Source organism: Rattus norvegicus, chromosome 18 (genome assembly GCF_036323735.1).
Source record: "Rattus norvegicus strain BN/NHsdMcwi chromosome 18, GRCr8, whole genome shotgun sequence".
Lineage (NCBI taxonomy): Eukaryota > Metazoa > Chordata > Mammalia > Rodentia > Muridae > Rattus > Rattus norvegicus.
Window position 1 is genome coordinate 954406 of NC_086036.1, and position 8526 is coordinate 962931.

At 42.0% G+C, this 8526-nt stretch overlaps 2 pseudogenes; one reads left to right on the forward strand and one right to left on the reverse strand.

Moving 5' to 3' along the window:
• Positions 1-3251: 3251 nt before the first annotated feature.
• Positions 3252-5233, reverse strand: Eef1a1-ps2 (eukaryotic translation elongation factor 1 alpha 1, pseudogene 2; annotated as a pseudogene).
• Eef1g-ps5 (eukaryotic translation elongation factor 1 gamma, pseudogene 5) lies at positions 5156-8240 on the forward strand (annotated as a pseudogene).
• Positions 8241-8526: the final 286 nt, after the last annotated feature.

An 8526-nucleotide genomic window follows, 5' to 3' on the forward strand; every position in this document is an offset into this window, starting at 1 on the left:
AATGCTAAGTACTTCATCAACTAAGCTATATCCCAGTCCTCTACAATGATTGTTGTGTCTCACCATCTCTCCTGCTCTAAACTAATCCCTTAGCTTGTTTTCTCTTCTTTTCTTTTTTAAAGATTTGTTTATTTATTTATGTGCACACACTGTCACTCTCTTAAGACGCACCAGAAGAGGGTATCAGATCCCATTACAGGTGGTTGTGAGCCACCATGTGGTTGCTGGGAATTGAACTCAAGACCTCTGGAAGAGCAGTCAGGGCTTTTAACTGCTGAACCGTCTCTCCAGCCCCTTAACTTGTTTTCTTGATCAGACTTGCCATATATTTAGTGATTTTATTGTTGGCTAATAGTTAATTTTTGTTGATCAATTTCATTAGCACACTTTTCTCCTGCTAATTTTTGCTATCTGTATTTTTCTTCTTTATGTCAACTCTAATGACTTCTTAGTTTCTTAAGCAACACGTTTGTTTGTGTGTGTGTGTATTTGTTTGTAATAGAGTTTCTCTGTGTAACAGCCCTGGCTGTCCTGGAACTCACTTTGCAGACTAGGTTGTCCTGGAACGCTTAGAGATTTGCCTCCTCTGCCTCTTGAGTGCTTTAAGCAGTATCTTTAACTCACAAAATTTCAGCCTTTTTTTTTCCTTCACCACTATAAGCATTTAAGGCTATAAATTTTTGTTATACCCCTTTGAAATTTTTAAATAATTAAGATTAATTAACATTTAATAATTTTAACCATTATTACTATTAATTTTTTTTCTTACTTTTACTGAGACATTAAATACTTCCTTGGACTTTGAAGTCTTGGTTTAGGAGTGAAGAACCAGTGGGTAAGGGGAAACATTGAGAAGCAAAATAAATTAAATCTTGGTTCAATAAATACTTGGTGAGTCTGGTTCTAACTCGTTTATTTCTGTACCTAATTTTAATGGCTAGCATAACAGAAAAAGATATACCCCACGGAACTAAGAACAAAAATGAGAGATGGTGGTTCACACTGTGATCTCAGCCCTGTGAAAACAAAGGTAGTAGATTGGAGGCCGGCCTGGGATACACAGTGGGTTCCATACTGGTCTCAGAACCATGAGCACGCTAAGCATGTATTCTATGTACCCTGAGATGCTCTCCAGATTTTGTTATACACTTATGACAAATGTATCAAAATCCACTGACAGTCTGCATTCAGAAGAGTTAAGAACTAATATTTTCATGTGTAGGCAGATCCAGAGACTCTAAAACAATGTCTTTCAGGCAAGAAAGTTACTTAGTAATAGAAATATTTCGAATTATTCTCTGTGAAACTCTTTGAATTTCTTGTCTTTGACATAAAACATTCCATTGAATTCCCATTCAGTTGGTAATCTGCAGTGCCCCTGCTAGTTGTTCTAACTGACAATATGACAATACTTACCTCAGAAAAGAGCCTCAGTTGAGGAAATACTTCATCAGGTTGGCCTGTAACCATGTGTAGGGAAGGGAAATTGTCTTATTACTGAATGTAGGAAGTCCCAGCCTATTGTGGACAGCACTGTTTCCTAACCAGGGAATCTTGAACAATATAAGAAGAAACTGGATGAAAGCAAGCAAAGATGCATTTATTCTTTCTTTGCTTTTAACTAAAGGTGTGATACTTTAAGTTCCTGCCTTGACTTCTCCACAGTAACAGACTGCAACCTGGAATTGTAAGCCAAAATAAATTACTTCTACCTAATAAAGCATTCCTACCTAAGTTGGTTTTGGTTAGGATATTTTATCACAGCAGAAGGATGAAAATTAGTATAACACCATTGGGTATTCCATTACATTACAAAGATTATAGAGATTAATTATACACATTTTTACTATCATTATGTATTTCAGGCCATAGGCAAGTAGAGAAACTGAAGACAAGAATATCACCCTCTTTGTATTTTTAAGCCCACATCACCTGCATGTACTTAGGGTCCTAGGTAGGTAAGAGTTTATTGTACTTATAATGCCGGGTGCATGCAATAGGTACTTCATCAGTAATGACTCAGTGAATGAATAAGTGAATGACTTAATTATTTGTCCTTTTCCACAAAGTGATAGATTAAATACTATCCAAAGTATTTAATATAAATCATATAATATAAATAGATGATAAAAAATGCTAAATGTGTTGGGCAAGAAGGAAGAAAGAAAACCAAAACAAAAAACAAAAAACAAAAAACAAAAAACACAGGCAGAAAGGAGAAACAGAGTTCTGAGTTCTGTGTGCTCTTATCCAGTATCTAAATGGAAAGGAATGCCTGGTGAGCTTGGCCAGCTCACCTTTGACCCTATTTTTAAGCCTTTGTTTTCTTGTTCATGTGTGTGTATGGGGTGCGGGATTGTTACTTACTAATGAGTGCAGTCAAAAAGGAATCCTAAGATAGCCATTGCCTATCTATATTTGAAAACATTTTCCCAAGGGCTAGGAGAAATCATGACTTCTATTTTCATGGAATTTTTGAGGATAATTAATTGTTTGTTGACTAGAAAATATTCTCTGAATATCTTTTTAAAAGATAAAAATCCAACAGAGGTTTGCGCGTGCCTTTTACCTCCAACTAGGGTTCCTAGTTCAGTTGAAGAACACTTCAATTTCTCACAAGTGAAAGTGAATGAGGTTTCGAATATTCAGTGCAGCACTCTTAAGTGGGGAACTCACATTTTACCTCATGCCAGGTTGTTTAATCAATGGCTTTCACACAGTTACATGGTTACCTGCAGGGAGATTCCAGTAATACTTTAAGAAACCATCCCACTGTGAACTCTTGCTGTGAAAGTATTTAAATAATTAAAAACATTCCACTATCAAAGGAGGCTCCTTCTGACCGTGGAATTCATAACGTCTGTAGATTTTCCTTTCAAAACATGTAGATGAAAGAGATGGTTGTGTTTGTGTGGCACCAACAGGTTTTTTTTTTTTTTCTTTTTTTCATTAAACTTGTTTTAATGGGTCTCAAAATTCTGTGACAGATTTTTGGTCAAGTTGTTTCCATTAAAAAGGACTGATTTTGAAAACTAATAACTTAAAACTCTCTCTCTCTCACACACACACACACACACACACACACACACACACACACACACAAAGGTCCACAAAACATTCTTTCCTTCTAAATGTTTTACGATATATTGTTATCATTAACCAGTCTTTTACTATTAAACTTAAATGGCCAATTGAGACAAACAGTTCTGAGACCTTTATTCCAACCCTGATTAATACTGGGGTGACAGGTGTTAGGGATAATATTCACTTAGCCTTCTGAGCTTTCTGGCTGACTTGGTGACTTTGCCAGCTCCTGCGGCTTCTTGGAGTTTTGATGACACACACAGCAACTGTCTGCCTCATATCACAAACAGCAAAATGACCAAGTGGAGGATAGTCAGAGAAGCTCTCAACATACATGGCCTTGTCAGGGATCATATCAACAATGGCAGCATCACCAGACTTCAAGAATTTGGGGCCATCTTCCAGCTTCTTACTAGAATGATGATGGATCTTTTCTTTAAGCTCGACAAACTTGCATACTATGTGGGCCGTGTGACAATTCAGAACAGGAGCATAGCCAGCACTAATTTGGCCTGGATGGTTCAGAATAATCACCTGAGTAGTGAAGCCAGCTGCTTCCATTGGTGGGTCATTTTTGCTGTCACCATCAACATTGTCACGTCTAACATCTTTGATAGACAAGTTCTTTACATTGAAGGCCACACTGTCCCCAGGAAGAGCTTCACTCAGAGCTTCATGGTGCAGTCCAACAGACTTGACTTCACTTGTTACATTGGCTGGAGCAAAGGTAACCACCATGCCAGGTTTGAGAACACCAGTTTCTACTCGGCCCACGGGAACAGTGCCAATGCCCCCAATTTTATAGACATCCTGGAGGGGCAGTCGCAGAGGCTTGTCAGATGGACGAGTTGGCGGCAGAATGCAGTCCAAAGCTTCCAACAGTGTGGTGCCACTGGCACTGCCATCTTTGCAGATGACTGTCCATTCCTTGCACCAAGGCACATGAGCACTTGGCTCCAGCATGTTGTCACCATTCCATCCAGAAATTGGCACAGATGTTACTGTGGTCAGGGTTGTAGCCAATTTTCTTAATGTAGATGTTGACTTCCTTAACAATTTCCTCCTATCTCTTCTGACTGACTATATGGTGACTTGGTGGAATCCATTTTGTTGACACCAACAATTAGCTGTTTCATACCCAGGGTGTAAGTCAGAACATGCTCACACGTCTGGAGATACCAGCTTCAAATTCACCAACACAACAGCAACGATCAGGACAGCACAGTCAGCCTGAGATGTGCCTGTAATCATGTTCTTGATGAAGTCTCTGTGTCCTGGGGCATCAATGATAGTCACATAGTATTTGCTGGTCTCAAATCTCCACAGGGAGATGTCAATAGTGATACCACACTCACACTCAGCTTTCAGTTTGTCCAAGACCCAGGCATACTTGAAGGAGTCCTTTCCCATCTCGGCAGCCTCCTTTTCAAACCTTTAGATGGTTGGTTTGTTGATTCCACCACATTTGTAGATCAGGTGGCCGGTTGTGGCAGACTTGCCAGAATCTACGTGTCCAATTACAACAATGTTGATGTGAGTCTTTTTCCTTTCCTATTTTTGCTTTGAATTAGCGGTGGCTTTCACAACACCTGCTTTCTGACTGAAAGAGCGTACCCCTAAACGGGGAGCCTCGTCTCTCGCTCCAATCGTGGGGTGGGGTGCCCCCAGGAATCACGAGTAGCCGGTCTTGATGTAACAGCAAGAGGTAGCTTTTATTAACGAGATCCCTATTAGCAGGATCCCGGGTCGATACGTATCTCACACAGGAGACAGAGGAATCGACCCCGAGCTTCCAAACTCGGGGTTTTATATAGGGGAGGTTAGGGGCATTCTCGAGGTTACAAATGATTGATCAATTCAAATGGTACACAGTTACTTTCGGCACGAAATTACATCAGCAAGGAGTATGTGCTATCTAGCAGCTCAGCAGCTCGGGTAGGGTGGCTCATCTCACTCAAGGGGATGACTCACTTCTGGGGAGTGAAGGAAGGGGAGGGGGTGGCTACGGATGGTCAGTGTCCTTGGGGCTGATAGCTGGTCCGGCAAGTCCTATCTCTGGCTCTCCCTCAGGTACGTCCGGCCCTGCACATCCGGACTCTGACAATGAGTAACCTTTTTAAAACTCTAGTTCTACATGACAGCAACCCATTGAGAAAAAAGTGTTTTTTCTTTCCTTCTTTCTTCCTTTTTTTTTTTTAATGAGGCTAAACTTGGTTCAAAAGCTTATGTGATAAGAATTTTAATAAGCGGCGGAATCACCATGGCGGCTGGGACCCTGTACACATACCCTGAAAACTGGAGGGTCTTCAAGGCCCTCATCACTGCTCATGTCAGCGGGGCTCAGGTCCCCGTGCTCTCCGCACCACCCCACTTCCATTTAGGCCAAACCAACCACACCCCCAAATTTCTCAGAAAATTTCCTGCTGGCAAGGGTTCAGCCTTTGAGGGCGATGGTGGATTCTGTGTGTTTGAGAGCAATGACATCGCCTATTACGTAAGCAATGAGGAGTTGCTGAGAAATACGCCATAGGCAGCAGCTCAGGTGTTGCAGTGGGTGAGCTTTGCTGACAGTGACATCTTCCCTTCAGCTAGCACCTGGGTGTTCCCCACCTTAGGCATTATGCACTACAACAAGCAGGCCACTGAAAATGCCAAAGAGGAGGTGAAGCAAATGATTGGTAACTTTTCTGGCTGACATCACAGTTGCCTGTACCCTGTTGTGGCTCTATAAACAGGTCTTAGAGCCTTCTTTTCGCCAGGCCTTCCCCAATACCAACCGATGGTTCCTTACCTGCATTAACCAGCCCCAGGGCCATCTTGGGGGAGGTGAAGCTCTGTGAAAAGATGGCTCAGTTTGATACTAAGAAGTTTGCAGAGAGCCAGCCAAAAAAGGATACTCCAAGGAAAGAAAAGGGCTCCCGAGAAGAGAAACAGAAGCTCCAGACTGAGCAGAAGGAGGAAAACAAGGCAGCTGCCCCAGCTCCTGAGGAAGAGATGGGTAAGTGTGAGCAGGCATTGGCTGCTGAGCCTAAGGCCAAGGACCCTTACGCTCACCTGCCCAAGAGTACCTTTGTGTTGGATGAGTTTAAGCGAATGAGGACACCCTCTCTGTGGTGCTGCTATATTTTTGGGAGCACTTCGATAAGGATGGCTGGTCCCTGTGGTATGCTGAGTACCGCTACCCTGAAGAGCTCACCCAGACCTTCATGAGTTGTAACCTCATCAGTGGAATGTTCCAGCGATTGGACAAACTGAGAAAGAATGCCTTTGCTAGTGTTATCCTGTTTGGAACCAACAACAGCAGCTCCATTTCTGGGGTTTGGGTCTTCCGAGGCCAAGATCTTGCCTTTCTGCTGAGTCCAGATTGGCAGGTGGACTATGAGTCATATACATGTCGGAAACTGGATCCTGGTAGCGAGGAGACCTAGACCCTCGTTCAAGAGTACTTTTCCTGGGAGGGGGCCTTCCAGCATCTGGGCAAAGCCGTCAATCAAGGCAAGATCTTCAAGTGAACATGTCTTGCCAGTCGCCTAGCTGCCTGCACCTTCAAGGGAGATGGGGGTCATTAAAGGAAACTGAACATTGAAAAAAAAGAATTTTAATAAGCATAGATTAAGGGACTCAGTGTCTGATGGGAATATTTCAACTATACTTTTAGAAAGAATGAGTGGTATAGGCTGTGGGAAATGTTTGTGGTTTTCACTTGGATCTGGATGAACTGTTTTTGTTTACACAGGAAATCTCGACAGTGAGCTTCAGGCTCAAATCTCTGAAGATCAGTAAGGAGAGATGCAGCACCCCTGAGTGTATACACAGACATGCACACACACACACACACACACACACACACACACACACACACACACACCAAGATCACTGGCCTTCCTCACTATGAAGGAAATGCAAACGACCTATGAAGAGTTCTGGGATGGGGCCCATTCAGAGGGGAAGGTCAAAAGAAGATGTAATACCCAAATACTGAAAATGCCACCTCTAAGCAAATTTTTCTTTTTCCAATAAAGACCTCTACAACATCAGTAATTTCTGAGATCAAAGTATTGAAATTCACCTCACAAGTCTAACTGTTTGAAGTTCTTCCAGAATGCAAGGGTCCTGCTGTGGGGTTAGAACACTTCTGAGCAGATTGTCATGCTTTGTGACCTTCCAAAGCACTGGGCATCTTCTCTGTTAGTATTTTCTCCCTAGATTTTCACCTGCAGTGAAAACTGAATGGTACAGAGAAAGGGGGGTGCTGTCATGACAACAGAAAAAAAAAGTAGTCTCTAGGAAGCCTAGAAAAGGAACTCTGATTTGTGTGACAAGTGGTTCCTGAGGCAAAGAATCAGCTTATGACATCCCTTGGGAGGGGAAGCCAGTTGGCCATGAGTTATACTCTTGCAGAGGAAACATCGGTGATCGTATGGGGAGTATTACCACTTCCTAAATTGATTTTCAAGTCTGGCTAATGTGAATATTTCCCCAGGCTCCAACACTCCTGAATGAATTGGTTAAATATGAAGATAAAAATCTGATCCCCTCCCTTCCAGGCCCCAGTGACTCCTTGACCTCAGATGGTGATAGGATCCCAACTGCTGAGGAGGGTGGGGAAGCTGACTTCCAGTCACATCTTAAGTCCAGGAGAGAGTCTGGATCAGTATGTTAAGACTACTCTGTTATGGCAGCACTTAGTTCTGCACTGTGCCTTTTCTTATATGGGTTTCAGCTTAAGGCATTGGTTCCATAGGACACAGCTAATCAAAGGGTAGGCCAGGACACCATACAGGGGTACAGTAGCTGAGTGTGAACATGGAAAAACTTTGGCAATGGTAAAAGGTGTCTTACAACCAGCAAAAATTAACTCAAAATCAGATGTGAAACAAAGCCAAGATGATTCTGGCAGCAGCACGGGTTGAATGGTGTGAATTCCCATCAGCCTTGGGGTTGCACAGTAGTAAAGCATTACTCAGCAGGTATGCTATCACAGTGTCGGCAAATACTGCCTGCACAGACACCTTACCTCAGAATCAAGATCTCAGTATTCTGTGAAATGCAGTTTTTACTGTACATGTGAAAATTTCTGTTCTTAAAAAAAAATCCTGGGGTTGAGGATTTGGCTCAGTGGTAGAGCGCTTGCCTAGGAAGCGCAAGGCCCTGGGTTCGGTCCTCAGCTCCGGAAAAAAAGAGAAAAAAATCCATAATGTCTTAAAAAGTGAAAGAACAAAATAAAATCAAACAAAAATTCCATAATGTCTTAACTATGGAAATAAAAATATTTTCTTGCTGTCACTCTCTACTGTGTGTTAAATTAGCAACTTTTGAATACTAAATATACTAAAATGTTTGATTTTTTTCAAGATTTATTTTTATTTTTAAGTATGTATGTGTAAATGCAAGTAGAGATGACAGGGGTATTAGATCTCCTGAGAGTAGATTACAGATGAC